Source organism: Ailuropoda melanoleuca, chromosome 13 (assembly GCF_002007445.2).
Source record: "Ailuropoda melanoleuca isolate Jingjing chromosome 13, ASM200744v2, whole genome shotgun sequence".
Taxonomy (NCBI): Eukaryota; Metazoa; Chordata; class Mammalia; order Carnivora; family Ursidae; genus Ailuropoda; species Ailuropoda melanoleuca.
In genome coordinates this window covers 56,178,296-56,199,149 of record NC_048230.1, presented here as the reverse complement: position 1 = coordinate 56,199,149, position 20,854 = coordinate 56,178,296, and the positions used below count along the sequence as shown (strand labels likewise).

At 51.6% G+C, this 20,854-nt stretch overlaps 1 long non-coding RNA gene across 1 annotated transcript in view; it reads left to right on the top strand.

Moving 5' to 3' along the window:
- LOC117795651 overlaps positions 1-20,593 on the top strand; it is a 158,375-nt gene extending 137,782 nt beyond the window's left edge. The window contains exons 3-4 of the long non-coding RNA XR_004619737.1: positions 9,895-10,085; positions 19,693-20,593. This is a non-coding gene — a long non-coding RNA (uncharacterized LOC117795651). The remainder of the gene's footprint in view (positions 1-9,894; positions 10,086-19,692) is intronic.
- The last annotated feature ends 261 nt before the right edge of the window (positions 20,594-20,854 follow it).

Genomic DNA, 20,854 nt, shown 5'->3' with positions numbered 1-20,854 from the left:
AGTAACCTGGGTGATCCCATAGGGCCAACGTCATCACAGGGTCCTTATAAAAAAGAAGCAGGAGGGTCTGAGTCAGAGGAGTTGATGTGTCAACAGAACAGAGGTCAGAGCCAAGGACTGTGGCCTCTGGAAGCTGGAGAAGGCAAGGAGCAGAGCCTCCAGAAGGAGCACAGCCCTGCTGACACCTGGGTTTTAGCCACATGAGACCCATTTGGGACTTCTGGCCATCTGTGTTGTTTTAAGCCACTGAGTTTCACGTAGTGTGTTGTAGTTGCAATGGTACACATAAGCGGGTTTGAATCCTGGTACAGCCGCATAACTAGCTGTGTGCACCTGGGCGGGTGAGCTGGGGTCTCCCTGTCTGAAAATGGGTGACAAGGGACCCCCTCTGGGGTGTGTGTGGGCGCTAAGTCGGTGATGCGGGTGAAGCACGGAGCACACCCTGACAGCTCGTGAGGCCGGCATCCACGCTCTGAACATCCCGGGGAAGCCGTCTTCTAAGAGAAGAGGCCCAGGCCCCTCCAGACATCTCCCTCACCAGCAGTGCTTTCTGGAAGCCCCACGGTGCCGAGGTCGGGAGGTTTGGTGCCCAGCTTATTCCCATGAGTCCTCAGGCAGGATGAGCTCTGCCCTCCCTTCCAACAGCCTCCAATGGGGAAGGCCAAGTACACGGTCACTCTCTGGCCAGAGCCAGTGGGAACAGGACGTCCTGGTCCTCTTGTCCTGGCTGGGCCCAGCGAGCTATTTTTGTGCACGTTTATTGATGGGTCGCGGGTGCCCGGCTGGACTTCTGATTCAAGCTGGCCTAGGTCTCTGCTTCTCCAGTCCTTTGCTGCCCTGGGGCAGCCATTATTCGTGTCCTGTCTATACCCTAGGACAAGTGTGTAGTCTGAGCTGGCTGGCTCTGGGAAAGGAGGGGTGCCCACTGGTGTGCGTGGATGCTGAGGGTCACACGGACTACTCTTTCCCCAAATTCTGGAGCCTGATTCGATTCACAGGAGGCAGAACCCAGAATGAACACAAGAATAAGTTTTGAGGTCAGATGTAAGTTCAAATCCCAGCTGTGTCCCCCACTAGCAGTTTTACCTTGGGCAAGGCTCGTCCACTCACCGAGGCTCTGTTTCTCTGTGTGTAACATGGAATTGATAATAATCCTCACTCCCAGGGAGAGAATGAGGCTTAAATGCGGTAGTGCATGCAGCTCAGAGCCTGGCGTGAGTACGCGCTCGAGAATTCATAATAGCATTGCAAATAATGATTAACAGCTGACATTTATCGGGAGAGTAGCATGAGCTAGGCACTGGGCTCAATTATCGATCTGTGTTATCTCAACTTCAACCTAGTAATTGCTGGGGGGCAGGTGAGTGAGACGGTTACAGGTGCCATTATTAGCCCTTTGTACGGATAAGGAAATTGAGGCTTAGAAAGACCAATGACTTGCCCAAGATCACACAGCAAGTACATGGCAGAAAAGCCTGCCTTGAACTCAGACCTGAATTGGGGACAGGGTGGGCCCCAAGTCCCAGGGCCAGATCCCTTGTCCCCACGCCTCTTCCCAGAGGATGGTCACAAAGGTCCTGTAAACACCCGAGCTCCCTGCCATGCCTTGGTCACCTCGGTCATCCCTCAATCCCAGGAAGTGACCTGGTCCTTCTGCATGATGGGAATCCAAAAACCAAAGGTTCCAGAATATTTTTTTAACCTCCTCCCTCCCCTCAGCGTTGTTTTGTCTTCCTGGTCCGTTGGCATAAGCTCTCCAAGACACTGGCTGGGTTGGCCAAGGCTCCGGCTGATTTGGAGGGGGTTTTGCTATGTATGCTGGGAGGGGGGTGTAGGGGGCTCTGAATCCCATGCGACGGAAGTAAAGGCAGAAGGGAATGCAGTGTTTCCTTCCTACGGTGCTCTCTGTGGCCGGCCCCTGCTCACAAGTCACCCCAGCACCCCGTGGGCGCCCTCCAGCCTCCTTCTATTAAAGAAACAGCGCTTTGCCAGATCTGCTCTTCCACTTCTCTCACCTCTCCTCCCACCCTGGGCTCCCTCCCACACCTTCTACAAAAAGGTTATACTTTTCCCTGCTTCCAGGCTTTTGCCCCTGCTGTTCCCTCCCTCAGAATACTGTTCCTCTATTCTCTACCTGCCAGATGCCTTTCCTTAAACTTTACAACTTCTTCCGTGTAAGGCCTTCTCAGAACCCTCCTCAACCCCCAACAGAATTTCTGCTGGCTTGGGGTTGCCATAGCAACAGAAAGACATTGCTTCCAAAACTACCCTGTGCTCCAGACTCCAGTGCCCAACTGGCCATGGGTAACACACCCCTCAAACATCACAAAACAGAGCCCCCCGATTCCTCTCCTAGGTCCTGGTCCCACCTTCTAGTCTCATCTCAGAAGATGGTGCCCCCCCGACACACACACAGGTGCTCAGGCCAAAACTGACTGCCAAACACATTCTGAATCCATATTCTTGTTGTTGCCCTTAATAGCCACCATCCTCACCTGCCTAAAATGTGACAGTGGCCTCCTCCCTAGTCTCCCAGCTTCCAGCTTTGTTCCACTCCACCCACCACGGTCAGGGGAAACTGTTGAAAAGATAAATTGAGTCATGTCATTCCCCTGCTCAAAACCCTCTAGGACTCCTATCTCCCTTAAAGTAAAAAGTATCCTCCTCACTTTGGCTTATAAGACCTTGTATGATCTGACCTTTGCCTACCTCCCCAGCTTCATCCCTACCCTCCCTCTCTCACTCTACTCCTGCCACACTTGCCTCCTCCCTGTCCCAAACTAGCAAGCTTATACCTGTCCCCAGGCAGAAACTTGCTGTTCCTTTTGCCTGAACCTCCTTCTTCCAGATATCTGTCTGACTCATTCTCTCACTTTATTCAGGTCTCTGCTCCAGTATCATCTCCTCCTGGCCTGCCCATGTAAAATACTCCCTCTATCACCACCAAACCCTCTACCTACTTTATTTTCCTTCATTGTAGGCATTACTATCTGACATATTACCTATGATCAGTGTATTTGTCTTAATCTGGTCTGCTGCTAAATGTTTAACCGCTGGTTCTGGGCAAGGTGGAGGGCGCTCTGATTTTACCTTTGCCAATTTTTGTGGTATAAATACACCCACCATGACCAATTTCAACATGAATCCACTGAACTTGGAGTTGAGAAGAGATGTGCAGTGGCCTGCCATTATATACTATTTCCATCCTAGAACAGCATGATACCATATAATATAATACGATGCAATAGATGTGAATAAGCTTGAGAATATAGACAAGAGAGAAACAATTAGAGAGTGATACGTTTGAGTAGTTGTTACCTTTGTTTTTGATTGTAATTGTTTTAATTGTAAGTTCGTCTAATTTAATTTCTAATGATGGCAGTGTTTAACAACCGGCCAGTACAAGCCGGCTCCGGCACAGCCCTGGGACAGGGATATTGTCCATCCTGTTCCCACTGTTTCCCGGGGCCTGGAAGAGTAGAAGGAGCTCAGAGCAGGTGCTCAGCCTGAATTTGTTGAGCTTTTTCTGATGCATCTGTTTGCATCAGAAAGCACAAACTGTTTGCCTCTATCCACTTGACTCTGTAGGCTGAGTCGAGCCCACAAACGGGTTTCATTTGGCTCTCAGAATGTTTTTAACATTTAAAAAAAAATTGTTGCCAACATTTAAAAGTCAAGAAATGTTTGCAGGAAATTCCACATAAACCTAGATTTGTAGCTTCTTCTGGAAAGTCAGAAGGTCTGGGCCTTCTGGTCCTGATTCTCTCGTGATGAAGCTCCCCTTTCAGATGGGTCCACGACAGTTCCCACCCCTCTCTGTCACCTCATGCTGGCCCCCTTCCTTCATTGACATAACCCGCTGGGCCCTGTAGACATCTGAGTTGTCACTGCTGTCTTAGCCTTCCTACTGGCGCCAGTCACGGTGTCCTCGCCAGACTAGGACCACCTTGAGAACAGGCTCTGTGAGTTAGGTCTCCTGGGGCCTCCATTCCTGCTACAAGGCCCGGCACACAGTAGGACCACAGGTCCTGGAATTTTATTAAATGTTTGTTGTCAACGAATCCTGGCCCCCCCACCCCCGGACTACCCTAAACTGGGACATGCACTAAATCCAAGCCCCGACTGGAATGTGACAAAGAGGTTGGCCGAGGCCAGCGTTTAAAAATACCCCAGGGCTGGTCAGCTGCAAAATGCTCAGAGGTGTTGAAACAAGCAGGCGAAGCCTGGCCACAAGCCAGCCACCCCAACTTTGCTCTGTGAATGAGGGCTGATGGGAGGGGCCTCCCCCAGCTCGTGATGGGGGGAGGGGCGGGGAGACTGGGCTGCAGCCCCCTTCCCCAGCACCCTGCTTGGGAAAGGTCAGTGCTGTTTATAAACACCACTGGGTCACATGACATAATTCTGCGTAAAGGGTTACCAGGCAGAGCATGGACCCAGGGTGGCCTCCCCTGATGTTTCCATGCCACGGCCTCCTGGCATCGAGGGAACCGGGATGTTGCTCACCCTGTGGTCTTCCCGCGGCCTTCAGAGCCACTGCCCAGCTTGCTGGAGCCACAGTTAAAAATAATGCTCACAGCACAGTCCCCTGGGGGACAGCCAGCGTGGGGGCTGGAAGGGGGACAAATGAGCTCTGGTCAAGTGCCCACCGGGTGCCAGGCGTTGCAGAGGCATTAGATCATTGAGTCTCACCATAGCCTTGGGAGGGAGGGATTGTCATCCCATTGACAGATGGGAAAACCGAGGCCGGGGAGTGACGGCATGCACTCGTTCAAGGCTTCCTGGTAAGTTTGTGGCAGCTCTGGCATTCAAATTCACGAGAAAGTGCCAAGAAGTCAGGGGCTCGGTGTTTCACTCTGCTGGATCCCGAGCTCCTGGAGCAGTGGCCAGGCCTCAGCAAAGCCCTAAGAGTCAGCTCTCAGCTGACCTGTCCCCGATCAAAACCTGCTCCTTCCACCAGTTCCCCCTCCCACTCAGTGGCAGCACCATCCTTCAGACCTTCAGGCCAGACAGCAGGGCTCCGTCCTCCTCTCTTCTCTAGTCCCCATCCAGTCGTCTCTGCTCCATCTGGGAGGAACTATTCCTCCCCACCCCAGTGGGCCTGCAGCCTCTCCATCCCAGCCGGCTGCCAGAGCCTGCAGTGGTCCTGGCCTCCCCTTGCCTCCGGCTGTCTGTTCTCCGGCAGTGGCCAAGATGACACATTCACCCATATTCATTGGTTGCCTGTGTGTGTTGACACACGACAATGAACAAGGCATGGAGACCAACCCCTGCCCTTGTGCAGCTGACATTCGGGAGGTAGAGGTGAAGAGCGGGATCCACGTTAATGTGTAAATTGACTATATTGTGTTGCAGGAGTGATAAGTGCTAAGGAGAAGAGTAAAACAGGGAAGGGGGATGGAGAGTCTCGGAGGGACGCAGATCCTGAAGCAGGGGCAGGGACTGGAGAGCAAGTATTTGAGGACAGACTTGAAAGGAAGCGGGATGGAGCAGGGAGGCTATCTGGAGGAAGAGCGTCCCCTGCAGAGAAAGGAGCAGGTGCAAAGTCCCTAAAGATGATGCCTGGTGAGTGTGAGGAGGAGAAGAGGGCCAGTGTGGCTGGGGTGGCCTGAGTGAGGGCTTTGGTGGGAAGCAGCGAGGGCAGAGGGTCGAGAGGCCGGCTTGCCCAGAGCCTTGCACATCACTGGAGGGACTCAGGCTTTTCTCTAGGGCAGATGGGAACTGTGGAGGGTCCTGTGCAGAGGAGGGTGTGGTCTGGGTTCTAGGTTCTGAAAGAACCGCTCTGGCTGTGTGTGGAGCATTCGACTGTCAGGACAAGGAGGGAAGGGGAGCAATCATTAAGGAGGTGTCTGCAAAGTCCAGGCTGTAGGAGATGATGACCGGGCCCAGGGTGTGGCCGTGGAGGTGGGGAGCGGGGAAGTCCAGAGTCTCACATTCTAGATTTGTTCAGAAAGTAGATCTGACAGGACACGCTGCTCCACCCGATGTGACAGAAATCAAGAAATCGGGGATGAGTTCAGGGTTCCAGGCTGAGCAACTGGAAGGATGACCCTTCCACCTTATGGAGAAGCACAAACACTGTGCTGGGCTCCCATGGAAGGACAGATGTGCGGCAGCCCTTCTCTGGGGCCACGAGGGACCTGCACAAAGCCTTTTGCCAATATGACGGCTCTTGCTTTGCAAAATCCCACCTGGCTCAGATGGGAATCTTCCCCCAGCTCCACCACTCCTTCCCTGGCCCTGAGGCCTTTGTAAATTGTGCAGAAGACCAGGTCCCTTCTGCCCTTGATGTCTGAAGAGCAGCAAATGCTTCTCTAGCTCTCACTGTGTGCCTGGCAGGATCCCAGCCTGTACATCTGTGAACCCATTTGATTGTCACAACAACTCAGAGAGACAGGGCCTATTATTACATCTATTCATGGATGAGGAAACTAAGGCCCATAGAGGTTAAGTCACTTAGTGGGGATCACACAGCTAGCAGGTTGCAGAGGCAGAATTTGACTCCAGGCAGTCAAGACCAAGGCTCGTGCTCTTAACCATTCTGCTGTCTCATGAGGAGCTCACCACTGACCATAGAAGCCAAACTGGGCTTGAGGGATTGAGGCTGGGGAGAGGGCTTCAGCCACCCTTCCCACATAGTAAGGACGGTTGTCCAAGTACCTGCCCCCTTCCTAGTGCTGTGCCCATGTTCTCTCTATCCTGCACATCAACTGAAGGGGTGGCTATTATGATGATTGTGCCCATTCTACAGACAAGGAAAGTGAGGCTCAGAGAGAGGAAGTGCCATGTCCAAAGTCACACAACCAGGCATGAGAACCTGGGACTCTGGAGTTCCAGACCCCAAGACCCCAGTCTGTCCCTTCCTGCACCTGGCACCTGCTTCTTGCCCTGGTAGTGAGAGATGCTCTGGGCCTTCGTGGCTCTGTGGTTTTCCTCCAGCTGGCTGGCATAGGATAAGGAAGCAGGCCAGGGATGGGGAAGGTTAATTCGGGGGCAGCACAAGCCCTTTGGGCTTGCAGATTCTGTCTGGTGCAACCAACATTTCTGAGGCGCACTCTGGGCCATCCTGAGACCCCAAGGCAGCAGGATGCAGCCAAGTGTGTGAGGGGGGATGAGGTCCTAATTGCCTCTGACAACAGAGGAAGTGGTGGGTGGGGTTGTCACAGAAGTTCAGGTCAAGAGCAGTTCCGAGTAGCCAGTGCTCATGAACCTTTGGTCTTGGCTGCCTGCTTACCTCTCCAGACCTCAGTTTCCACCTCTGTGAAATGGATTGATAATGCCTGCATGGGAAGGCTGTTGTCAGGTCTCGAGTTGGGCACCCAGGGGGCTCACTCCCTCTCCAGCTGTCCACTGCTGTCTTCCCAAACAGGAAGNGTGTTTCACTCTGCTGGATCCCGAGCTCCTGGAGCAGTGGCCAGGCCTCAGCAAAGCCCTAAGAGTCAGCTCTCAGCTGACCTGTCCCCGATCAAAACCTGCTCCTTCCACCAGTTCCCCCTCCCACTCAGTGGCAGCACCATCCTTCAGACCTTCAGGCCAGACAGCAGGGCTCCGTCCTCCTCTCTTCTCTAGTCCCCATCCAGTCGTCTCTGCTCCATCTGGGAGGAACTATTCCTCCCCACCCCAGTGGGCCTGCAGCCTCTCCATCCCAGCCGGCTGCCAGAGCCTGCAGTGGTCCTGGCCTCCCCTTGCCTCCGGCTGTCTGTTCTCCGGCAGTGGCCAAGATGACACATTCACCCATATTCATTGGTTGCCTGTGTGTGTTGACACACGACAATGAACAAGGCATGGAGACCAACCCCTGCCCTTGTGCAGCTGACATTCGGGAGGTAGAGGTGAAGAGCGGGATCCACGTTAATGTGTAAATTGACTATATTGTGTTGCAGGAGTGATAAGTGCTAAGGAGAAGAGTAAAACAGGGAAGGGGGATGGAGAGTCTCGGAGGGACGCAGATCCTGAAGCAGGGGCAGGGACTGGAGAGCAAGTATTTGAGGACAGACTTGAAAGGAAGCGGGATGGAGCAGGGAGGCTATCTGGAGGAAGAGCGTCCCCTGCAGAGAAAGGAGCAGGTGCAAAGTCCCTAAAGATGATGCCTGGTGAGTGTGAGGAGGAGAAGAGGGCCAGTGTGGCTGGGGCGGCCTGAGTGAGGGCTTTGGTGGGAAGCAGCGAGGGCAGAGGGTCGAGAGGCCGGCTTGCCCAGAGCCTTGCACATCACTGGAGGGACTCAGGCTTTTCTCTAGGGCAGATGGGAACTGTGGAGGGTCCTGTGCAGAGGAGGGTGTGGTCTGGGTTCTAGGTTCTGAAAGAACCGCTCTGGCTGTGTGTGGAGCATTCGACTGTCAGGACAAGGAGGGAAGGGGAGCAATCATTAAGGAGGTGTCTGCAAAGTCCAGGCTGTAGGAGATGATGACCGGGCCCAGGGTGTGGCCGTGGAGGTGGGGAGCGGGGAAGTCCAGAGTCTCACATTCTAGATTTGTTCAGAAAGTAGATCTGACAGGACACGCTGCTCCACCCGATGTGACAGAAATCAAGAAATCGGGGATGAGTTCAGGGTTCCAGGCTGAGCAACTGGAAGGATGACCCTTCCACCTTATGGAGAAGCACAAACACTGTGCTGGGCTCCCATGGAAGGACAGATGTGCGGCAGCCCTTCTCTGGGGCCACGAGGGACCTGCACAAAGCCTTTTGCCAATATGACGGCTCTTGCTTTGCAAAATCCCACCTGGCTCAGATGGGAATCTTCCCCCAGCTCCCCCACTCCTTCCCTGGCCCTGAGGCCTTTGTAAATTGTGCAGAAGACCAGGTCCCTTCTGCCCTTGATGTCTGAAGAGCAGCAAATGCTTCTCTAGCTCTCACTGTGTGCCTGGCAGGATCCCAGCCTGTACATCTGTGAACCCATTTGATTGTCACAACAACTCAGAGAGACAGGGCCTATTATTACATCTATTCATGGATGAGGAAACTAAGGCCCATAGAGGTTAAGTCACTTAGTGGGGATCACACAGCTAGCAGGTTGCAGAGGCAGAATTTGACTCCAGGCAGTCAAGACCAAGGCTCGTGCTCTTAACCATTCTGCTGTCTCATGAGGAGCTCACCACTGACCATAGAAGCCAAACTGGGCTTGAGGGATTGAGGCTGGGGAGAGGGCTTCAGCCACCCTTCCCACATAGTAAGGACGGTTGTCCAAGTACCTGCCCCCTTCCTAGTGCTGTGCCCATGTTCTCTCTATCCTGCACATCAACTGAAGGGGTGGCTATTATGATGATTGTGCCCATTCTACAGACAAGGAAAGTGAGGCTCAGAGAGAGGAAGTGCCATGTCCAAAGTCACACAACCAGGCATGAGAACCTGGGACTCTGGAGTTCCAGACCCCAAGACCCCAGTCTGTCCCTTCCTGCACCTGGCACCTGCTTCTTGCCCTGGTAGTGAGAGATGCTCTGGGCCTTCGTGGCTCTGTGGTTTTCCTCCAGCTGGCTGGCATAGGATAAGGAAGCAGGCCAGGGATGGGGAAGGTTAATTCGGGGGCAGCACAAGCCCTTCGGGCTTGCAGATTCTGTCTGGTGCAACCAACATTTCTGAGGCGCACTCTGGGCCATCCGGAGACCCCAAGGCAGCAGGATGCAGCCAAGTGTGTGAGAGGGGATGAGGTCCTAATTGCCTCTGACAACAGAGGAAGTGGTGGGTGGGGTTGTCACAGAAGTTCAGGTCAAGAGCAGTTCCGAGTAGCCAGTGCTCATGAACCTTTGGTCTTGGCTGCCTGCTTACCTCTCCAGACCTCAGTTTCCACCTCTGTGAAATGGATTGATAATGCCTGCATGGGAAGGCTGTTGTCAGGTCTCGAGTTGGGCACCCAGGGGGCTCACTCCCTCTCCAGCTGTCCACTGCTGTCTTCCCAAACAGGAAGAACATAGGACCCAGTACCTCGTAGATGCTCTGAGGCCCCGGAGCCTGCTGGACATATGGAGGAAAAGAATGAACTTCTTCGGGACTTATCGTCGCCTGTGAAGTGAGTGCTTTCCATCTACTTGCCACATACATAGAACCTCTCAACCACCACTGAGGCGAAGACTATACCCATCCTCACTTAGCAGGTAAGAAAAGAGACAGCCAGAGAGCTTATGAGCCCTAACCAAGGTCACAGAGCTAGGAAGTGGTGGAGCGGGGTTTGAATGTGACTCCCTCTGCCTCCGTAGCATTAGCTCTTCAATCGTAAGGCTGACATAAAAATACTTGAGTTTTGTTAAGCACTTACTTTGTTACATGTATTAGCTAATACTAAACTTGACCTCCCATGTATGAGACAGGTGCTGTTTTCTTCCAATTTCACACGTGAAGAAAGAGGCTCAGTGACTTATGCAGGGTCACAGAGCCTAGGCATCTGCAAAACTGGCGTGCAGACTCAGGTAGCCTGGGCTCCAGAGTCCACAGTCTCAAATCCAAATGCTCTGCTTAGGAGGGTTAGTTAGCGAGGACGTGGTGCCTGGCGCGCACAGAAGCACTTCCGAAGTTGTTAAACCTTTGAAAAGCGTGTAGAGACAAGCAGGCCACGCCGAGGTCTCACTGGGGCATTCGCTCTTCCCTTATTTCCATCCCTTCCTGTTGGTACCACTTGCAGAGGAAAAGCTGCCCGTGGGCTATTTTCCCCCTTCATCCCCTCCCTCTGGGAAAATTCTGTGCAGCATCCACAGGTCACGGGGCTGCTGGCCAGAGGGCTGGCTGGAGCAGAGTTAGGCCAGGTTATCGGATTTCGTGGTCAGCCACCTTCGCCCCTGACCAGAGCTGTCTTTCCAAAACAGAACATTCAGTCACCGCCTGTCCCTGTGCTCAGCTGTCCTTGTGCCCCTGACCTCGCTTCCTGCCCACCCGCCCCGGGTTTTTCCCAGTATCCTTGTCTTTTACTGACATCTCGTGAAGATGACCAGAGTGTAGAAAAAGGAGAAAGAAACAGGGGCCAAAAGACACAGAGAGAATCCGAGGACCTGTTAGTATCTGACAGTGTAAGCCAGAGACCAAGGTAATGAGAGAAACAGAAAAAGGAGACAGAGACAGAGATGGGGAGACAGGGGGCACCCCAGAGATACCCTTTGCCTCCCTTGTCCACAGCCTTGGTCCTTGTTCCCCAGAGTCTTGACCTTCCTTCAAAGCTATGGCATCTTCTGCCGCCTCCGCCTGCCCCGAGTCCAGCAGGTCACAGGAGAGACACGCCCTCACCTCCATACACAGTCCCTCACCTAGCTAACTCCTGTTCATCCCCTTTCCTCCAGGAAGCCCTCCCTGCTTCCACAGCCCCTATTAGGACCCAACTGCATTTATGTCACTGTGCTGTTGTTTGTTTATGGGTGTGCCTCCCCCACTGGAACATCAGCTCCTGAGGGAGGAGGCTGGGTCTGCCTTGCTCACCCAGCACAGTGCCTGACACATTGGCTGAATGAAGGATTAAACCAGCTGCTTATGTGTCCCCTGGGAGAAGCCTTCCCTGATAGCACTTGTCACTGTCTGTATTTCACTGTGTGGTTATTTGATTTAGGGTCTGTGTCCCCACTGGTTCCAAGAAGGCAAGGTCTGTGGCTGTTATGTTCACCCTTGATTCCCCAGTGCCTGGAGCAATGCTTGGAACTGAGTAGGTACTCAAATATTAGTTGAATGAATGAATGAGCAAATGAACTAATCACGGGCCATCTGGAGGTTTTTGAATCTTATGTTTTAACCCAGTGGAGTCCAGCTCAAATCCTCTCCATTACCATTCACAGCAAACCCTGAGCCCTTCCTAAGGTCTATGAGGTTCTGCATCATCTGGCTCCTGTTGCCACGTCCAGCCTGACCTCTGCCCCTCGCCTCCCCCTGGCACCAATGTCTCTGTTCCCCAGGGCACCATGCATGGTAGACACTCTCAGCCACCCCCTTCGCACCCCACCATAAGTCATGTCAGCAGAGTTGGTTTTTTCTGTAAACAAGACTGCATAGGAAAATGGAGCACATTTGCACAAACAATCTCAATGTCACCAATGGACCTTGGTCACTGTGGGACAGTCTCCAAGGTTCGGTCAGCTAGCTCTCCAGGGCCTTGCCCTGAGACAGAGTTTGAGTCCTAGCCTCAAAAGTTCTGCTTGGGTGGTAAGGAGGGGCTGTCTGGGGGCCCCTGAGTCTGACTTTCGCCTTCTGCAGAAGGGAGGAAAGAAGGCTGCAGGGAGTCCAGGGAGCAGGGCTAAATAGCAGACCCCAGCGGGTCCTTGAGGCTCAGACCGGGCCCCACCTCCCCCAGGAAGCTCCCCAGGCCACCTTCCCTGCTTCTGTGCGCCCCTGCTCACACCCCGATGGCAGCTTATACCATGTTGTGAAGAAACTCTCTGCTGGACTGTGCTCCTAGTGGATAAGGGTAAATCTTTCATATCTTGGTGTCCCCAAAGTCCAGATCCGGCATGTGGGGGACATCAGCAAACGTGTGGATGAACAAAATTATTATTGAACATGCACTTCCTGCCTGGGTTCATATTTACTGTCTCTTTCACTAGGATGGGATTCCAAGGACCTTGTCTCCTTTATCTTTGCTCTCCAGGGTCTAACACTGCTCAACCCATAGGAGGCAGCATGGCAGAATAAATGAATGAACAAGCCCTTTCTACCATTCATCATAGCAGTCTCTCCCACTGTACTGGGAGCTCTGTGAGGTCAAGGACAAGTCTTATTTGTTTGTAGTACCTCTGAGTCCAGCATAGGGCTTGGCACAAAGGAGATGCTTGGTGTCTGTTTGTGGATGGAGAGAGGGAGAGACGGATGGATAGTTGGGGGATGGAAGGATGGATGGATAGATGGGGGATGGAAGGATGGATGGATAGATGGGGGATGGAAGGATGGTTGGGTGGATGGATTGGTGGATGAAGGGATGGACAGTGAAATTATGATTGAATTTATCAATCAATGGAAGAATGAATGGAAGGTTCCATAGAGTGAGTGAATAGGATGGGTACATGAAGTGTGTAGATAGATTGATGGCAGGTAGATAAATGGAGAAATGGAAGCCTTGGTAGATACATACTACAGTCCGGGCTGAGAATGTGGAAATACTGCTTTCTACACCCTGTCCCCCTCCCCCCCACACAAGGCCATCATTTTAGAAGAACTAAAATGAATCCAAAGAATGACTCAGCTAGGGTTTTTAAGTGAAAAATATTTAGGAGAAAAAAAATAAGAAGGAAGAGTTTCTGAGTCTCTAAAAATTTCAAGCAAAACTCTGTAAATTGGTCATGCTTTCTTGCAGTGTTTATGGTATTTATTGTGGGCCTACCATATGGAGTGCCCTGGCTTTGGTCTGGAAATGGAAAAAAGTTTCAGATGTGGACCCTGACCCCAGGTTGCTCAGGGTGTGGTCAGAGAGTCAGACATATGCCCACACATCTTCAGTAGGTCTTCTTGTTGGAAGTAGGGTGTACTGACTCCTTTTCTGTGTGACGTCAAGCAATTTGCTTGACTTTTCCAAATCCTGATTTGCCCATCCTGCTTTGTAGGGTTGTTGTGAGCCCATGCTTATGAAGGACAGAGCCAGGTCTGGATTATAGCAGGTGGCTGGTAAACGGCTGAACTGGGCCTCAGGGTGTGACGCCGGCTGACCTCAACTTTTCTTTCTCAACTTTTCCTTCCCTTCCTGTCATTGTAACCGCCTACAGAGAGGGCCATGAACCAGTGAGGGGCTCACATTGAGAGAGCCTGTACACCTGGGTTCAAAGCTGGCCTCCATCCCTCCCCAGCTGCCTGGTTCCATATGAACCCCTCGCCCTGTCTGAACCTCAGTTCCCACGTCTACCTCTCGGGCCTCCTTGCTGTTTCTCAAACACAGCTGTCATGGCTGCACCCAGGCTGCAGGAGAGGCTAAGAACGTGAGTTTCTGGCATCTACCTTGGGGAGGCATGGGCTCCTAAGGTTGCTGCTGTCTACCCATATTTGGTCTGAGACACAGAGCAGGGTGAAGGGGGGTCTGGAAGCCAAACAGAGGATATCTGCTTCTCACCCCATCTGGAAGAGAGGCTCACCCCATGCTATTCCACTATCCCACCTGTTTATGTGTCCAGTAGTTTATACCACATGACTTTACTAACTTATTTATTCACTATTTTCTAGTCTATTCTCCCAAAACTGATTTTGTCAACATCATGAGGGGCAGGTCTTTTTCTTGATCACGTCTACATCCTCAGAGCCTAAAGCCCAGCCAGGCACATAGTCTGTGTTAAATAAAAGGTTGAATAAATAAATGGATAGATGATTGGATGGATGGATGGATGGATGGTGGATGGATAGATGGATGGATTGATGGATGATTCAGTGGATAGATGGATGTGCATGGATGGATGAGTGGATAGACAGATGGATGATTCAGTGGATGGATGGATGGATGGATGGATGGATGGATGGATGGATGATGGATGGGTGGGTGGATGGATGAATGATTGGGTGGGTGGGTGGATGGTTGGATGGATGGATGGATAGATGACTAGCTGGGCACATCAGAATCAATTAAAGAGCTTAGACAGAACACACACACAGGTGCCCAAGTCCTGCTCCAAAAATAAAAATAAAAGCCAACACTTAATGAGTACTTACTGTATAACAGGCCCCGTGTTCAGCCTATGAGGTAGGGCATTTCACTGAACTTCATGGCCACTCTCTGAGCTAGTAACCAATACTAATCTTTTTTTTTTTAAGATTTTATTTATTTATTTGAGAGAGGGAGAGTGAGCACGAGCAGGGGGAGCAGCAGAGGGAGAGAAGCAGACTCCCCACTGAGCAGGGAGTCTCTGGACCCTGAGATCATGACCTGAACTGAAGGCAGACACTTACCTGACTGAGCCACCAAGGTGTCCCACTAATCTTTTTTTTTTTAGAGGACAAACCTGAGGCTCAGAGAGCTAGTCGCTGACCCCAGGTACAGAGCCAGAAGATAGAGGAGCCAAGATTCAAGTCAAGATCTGTTTGATTCGGGAACCAAGCTTGGCCTCACTGGGTCCGTGGGGATGCCCGGGAGTCTGGGTTCCTCAGCGCTCCACGGGTGGTTCTGATGTGCAGCCAGGGGCGAACCCCTGAGCAGGGCAGTGAGTTCGGGGAAGGGTGCTGGCTTTGGGACCAGCTGACTCCTGCACTGTCCTGCAGCCTGCCTCCACTTCTTGGACACAGAGCAGGTGGTAGTGCCTGCCCTCCAGGGTTTCAGGGGGGCACTGAGCAGTGTGCCCGCTGGATGGTAAGCCCCAAGGACACACCTGCAGGTCCTGCTGGTACCAGCAGTGGCCTCACTGTTAGTCCCTGGACTGGGGGGACTGCTCCTTCTCCCAGCTCCCTGGTACAGACATGTTCCCAGCTTCCTGGTGGAGAGCTTGAGACACACGGCGGAAGACTCCGCGGGGGCACTCAGGAGGCTCCAGCATGTGATGCAGAGCAGGGCTGCTGTCGCGACTCCTGCCCGAAAACACATCCTGCGCGGATCCTCCCACACCCAGGCGTCGGACCCAGCCGAGCGCTACCGTGTGTGCAGTGTCTGACGGCAAAAGCCAGGAAACTGGCCCGAGAATAGTCGCAGCTGATGTGTGTTTAGGGCAGGCTTTTGCCACTCAGAATTACGGACATTCAGGGCTGGATCAGTCCCTGTAGTGGGAGTATGACCTGTGCCGTGCAGAATGTGAGCAGCATCCCTGGTGTCAGTAACATTCCCTCCATCCCAGTTGTGACAACCAGGAATGTCTTCAGTCATTGCCACATGTCCCCTGGGAGACAAAATCCTCCCCCCTGGTGGAGAATCTGTGATCTAGAGCTTGCCTTGTGCAAGGCACAGGTGCACACACTTTGCAGAAACCACCTCCTTCTAGAGTCCCTGACACCTGGAGACGGATGCTTTTCGTCCTTCTCCTGTACAGAGGCAGAAACAGCCAGGTGAGTGGTTTGCCCAAGGTCGTGGAGCTGACATTTCAGCAATGCTGTGATTTGAAACTCTGAGAAATCCCAGGTCCCTCTTTTTCTAGTCAGTTTTTGTGGGTTCCTTGGACTTTTCCCCATTCACAATCATGTTGTCTGTGACTAGATGTAATCTCATTTCTGCTTTTCCCATCTGGCTGCCTTGGTGCGTTTGAGAACAGACTTGCAGGGTATGAATTATAGCCCAAGCAGATTCCGTAATATGCACAGAATTCTTTTTTTCAAGAAGTTAAATTTGCTAATTATTGACAATTTGGAAAATACAGAATAAAAAGAAAAAATAAAATTTCTTATTGGACTTCCCACAAAGCTGCACTTTCTCGCAGTCTTGTCCTCTGAGAAGCTCTCTCTGCTTTGAAATTTTGTCACACAGTTGCAATCACACTATATATACAAATTCCCCAAACTACAAAACTGTTTTTTTTCATGTTATTACAAAATCCTCTTGGACATTATTTGTAATTGTTGCCTATTGTGGCCGAGACCCCAGTGTCTCCTCCATTCTCTGACCTCTCCCTCTTCTTTCATAATAGAAATCTCAAGTTTTAGTTGGGCATGTGGCCACCCAGGAAAAAACTACATTTCCCAGATGTGTCCATGTCACTAAGTTCTGGCCAATGAGACATAAGTAACTTCCAAGTAGTGTCCTCGAGAGGGGCTGCCTGCTCTTCTTCCTTTCCTCCTTGCTGGCTGGAATACAGGCGTGATGGCCAGAATTGGAGTGGCAGTTTTGGGCCATGGTGGACCAGTGAGAGAAAAGGCACCTGTGTCCTGGATGAATTTATAAGAACACCCTACCAGTCCTGTTATTTATAAAAACACCCTACCAGCCATCTCCACATTTCTTTTAGATAAGAGAGAAACAAACTTCTGTTTAAGTTAAGCCCCTGGCATTTGGGGGCTTTTAGCCACTCAAAGATGAACTTAATCCTGAGTTATTGCACTAATATTTTGCTGGAGGAATTGTCTTTAACATTCTTTTAGGAATTACCACCTAATTAGCTCAACTGTTCCCTGGTGATCGGGCAGTTAGGTAGTTTTGGACTCCCCACTACTCTAATAATTCTGTGGTGAACATCTCTGTGCATTTTCACTATTTGTGGTTATTTCCTCAGTACACAATTCCAGAATAGGGATTTGGGTGGGTGGGGGGGCAAAGAACATGAATTTTCTTAAATGCCTGTTAATAGCCATCATCCCAGGTGGGCCTCGAGTCAGGATCTACATAGCCAGGAGCGAGGCTCAGGCTCGAAGCCCTCTCGTGTTTCATGGAAGAGCTGCCCCAGGGAACCTGCTTTGTGGCTGAGGACCCCTCCCACTGCATCTGCTAGAGCTCGTGCATTCTCCTCCACACCCCTGCTTCCTCTCCTTCTCTTCTAATCACATGTCTCTGGGAGGCATGTCTCCCTGGTGAAGCCCAAAACCCATGCCTGCACCAAGCTGCAAGGAAGGGCGGGAAAGTGAGTTTTTTGGCATTTCCCTCCAGGAGAGTGGCTATTAAGGAAGGAGCTTCCCTGAAGAAACAGGTATGCAAGGTGTGGGGCAGCCAGAAAGTAGGGCGAAGCTTCGCTCCCCAAGCAAAGACCCTCTGGGCTGGGGAGGAATGTAGAAAGGCTTCCTGCATCACTTTTTAATACGTCCTGCACTTGTCCTGAAAGAACAGCAGGTAGAAGTAAAGAAGATGAGGATGTCACTCCCACTGGTATCACCGTGGCAGTTTACCCTGCTCTGCAAGGGCTAAGTTAGAGCTGGGGGCCCACACCTGGCAGAGCGCCAGTCCCATTCTCACCCTGCCACCTGCGACCAGCAAGTCAACCTGCATGTCATTATCTGATGTGGGTGTGTCTCCCAGACCACATCCTTCAAGAGGACTACCTGTCCGTCTTACCCGCTATAGTACTCCCGGCACCCAGACGGGCCCTGGCACGTGCTAGGTGCTCAATGCATAAATCTTGAATGAATGATGGAAGTCAGTTCTTAGCCTTGGAAGGAAGCTTGGAATCCTGAAATGAGCATTTATCGATGCAGCCAGTATTTCCTGAGCACTTACCATGCTCCAGGCCCTGTTTTAGGTACTGGGGACACTGCAGGAAAGAAGACAAACTAACTTCCTGCCCTCACAGTGGGGGAGATGAACAGTAAATAAGAAAACCCCAACGTATCAATATAACATAATATAATATGATATAACATGATACCAGGTACTGGTATATATGTTTTATGAAGAAGTGCAGAAGTGGGTAAGTGACTGCGAGATGTTAATTTAGAAAAATGGTTGCAGACTTCTGCTCTCTGAGAAGGTGTCATTTGATGAGAGACCTGAAGTAGGCTAGTTGAGTAAATATCCATGGGAAGCAGGTGGGAACAGGCAGTGCAAAGGCCCTGGGGTAGGACTGAGCTTGGTGTGTGCTCTTTGCAAAGAGGCAGCCAGAGAGGCAAGGGTTACACTGGGTTTCCCAACTTCAGCAAATCCACAGAACCCTTAACTGTCGGAAACAGTGGGGTGGGGGTGGGATGAGTTCTTTACTCTTCAGCTTCTCTGGAAAAACATGATGTCAGGGACAGACAGTAAATCTTGACTTGTCCCAGAAAACAATGGGCCCACAAAAACCAGTAAAGTGTCAGGCTGAAAGTAAACGCCAAAGGGCTGGGGCACGGGTAGATCATATGGCATCTGTTAACAAATCTGCATTTGAAAAAGAATTTCCCAGTTAGAGGCAGAAGCTTCTGGCCAGCATCAAAAAGATGTTTCTTGTGGTGCCTCCGTGTAGACATGAAAAATGAAGATTTGCCGTCTAGTTGGAGATGTGGAAAGATGTACCCGGTATGTTAAGCAAAAATAATAATAATAATAATAATAAATATATATATGTGTGTGTGTGTGTGTGTGTGTGTGTGTGTCACAGGGTAGTGTAATATAGCATACAATCCCTTTCGTAAATTCACTCCCTCCTTTGCTTATTTGGAAAATATCCATTACAGGCCTACGGTGTGCCGGCAGTCAGCTGTGGGGGTGGTGCGGGGGGACAGAGGCATGGCCGTCCCTGTCCGGAGCAGGGAAGGCAGATAACAATCAGATCAGTACACAAATACATCATCACAAACTCGGGTCAGCACTAAGAAGAAAACCCACTGGAGCTACAAGAATGTGCCCTGACATCAAGGAATGGAGGAAGCCAGTGAGGGTGTGCTCCAGAATGCTGAAGGGGTCGGAAGATTTCGGGTGACTTGCTTTCCTTATGTTCCCCTCCTTTTGAGTGTCTGTATGTTCTCATTTTTTTGGTAATGTCATGCTTTATAATGGAGTGAATTAAAAAGCACAACCAAAGCCCAGATGAATAGAGGGGTTAGAAATCATGCGTCTGAAGATGATTTACCACCAGGAAAGGAAGGAAGGACACACAAGAAATTGCCAGCAGTGTTTGCTTCCAGGAAGCGGAGCCAGGGGCTGGGGTGGGGAAGAGACTTGCTCCTCACTAGACCCACTTTGAACCTTTTGAATGTGCATGTGCTCGCAAAATGATGATAAAATAAGCCAAAATCTTTTGAAAAGAAACTTCAAGTCAGGTTTCGGTTTCGTGAAAAATGACAAAGCCAGCAACAGTAGGATCTCAATAGAAAAACGTCAATGGAGTTGAATTGCCATGAAAATCTTCGAGCGGTTCTCTCTGGGTGACCTTGTTTTTTGGTTTTTTTTTTTTTCTCGGTACTTTTCTGCATTCCTCGATTTAACACGAGAAGAATGGAAGAGACAAGAGAAAGACAACTGTGCTCTAGAAATGTGGTTTTGCTTCATCCCCACCACAACTGTCCAAGGCGTGTATGTCTCTTATCCCCATCGGACAGTTGAGGACACGGTTGAAGACACTGGCGCGAGGTCCCCCAGCTGGGTCTGAGCTAGGTCTGTCCAAACCCCAAAGTCTGTTTTTAAACCGGGATGCTCAGGTGCCCTTCAGAATGTCCTTCAAGGAAATTGCATTGCTTTGAAAATCTGAGGGGGAAAACCAAACAAACCAAACAAGAAATATTACATTTTTTTAACCACTTACTCGAGCTCTGATGGGGCCTAAGACGAACTCAGCAAGGGGCACTGTTTGTACTTCAGGTGGGGCGTTCCTTCATCATGCCTGGCCGTACCCCGATGGCAAGTCCCTGCCCCTAAAACCCCAGCTGAGCCATCCCGTCATCTGTCACCCAGAACCACCCCCCTCACACTCTCCAAACCTCCCCCACTCCCAGTTGCAGAATGCTGGTTGGGATTGAGCAGGGCCAGGAGCCGTCTTGTGTGGCTGTGGGGTCTGGGTGGAGGAGAGAGACACGAGAGGCCGGCAGCCCCAGACTCACAGGCCAGGTGGCCACCAAGGGCCATCCACTCTTGGGCCAGCTGAGGCCAGGCCGGGAGGGCCGGAGCCCGGTGCTGTGAGCTGGGCAGGCGGCCACTACAGTGGGGACCGGGAAGGCGTGCGCTCCCTCCGCCTGCCCGGCAGCAGCCCGTGGCTGCCCGCCAGGCCCTGCCTGACGTCAGGGTCTGACCAGGGACATAATGTGCTGGCGTCGGGACAAGGGCTGGCTGCAGGGAGACAGGGCCGCGAGGCGGGGCGGTCAGAGAGAGACAGGCTAGGCGGGGAGAGAAGAGGAGAAAGAGCAACACAGTGAGAGAGAGAGAGACAGAGAGACAGAGACAGAGACAGAGACGTGAAGATGAGAAATAGAGAAACAGAGAGAAAGAAACACACAGAGATACAGAGAGACAGAGAGACACAAAGAAAGGGAAGCAAGAGGGAACAACAGGGGAAGGGGTGGTGAGGCAGTGGGCCGGGCTGTGGGGTTAGCTTGGGAGACTCTGGCCCTGGGCTGGGATATGGCTCTGCCCTCCGAGGCCCTGGGAGCCTCCGATGGCTTA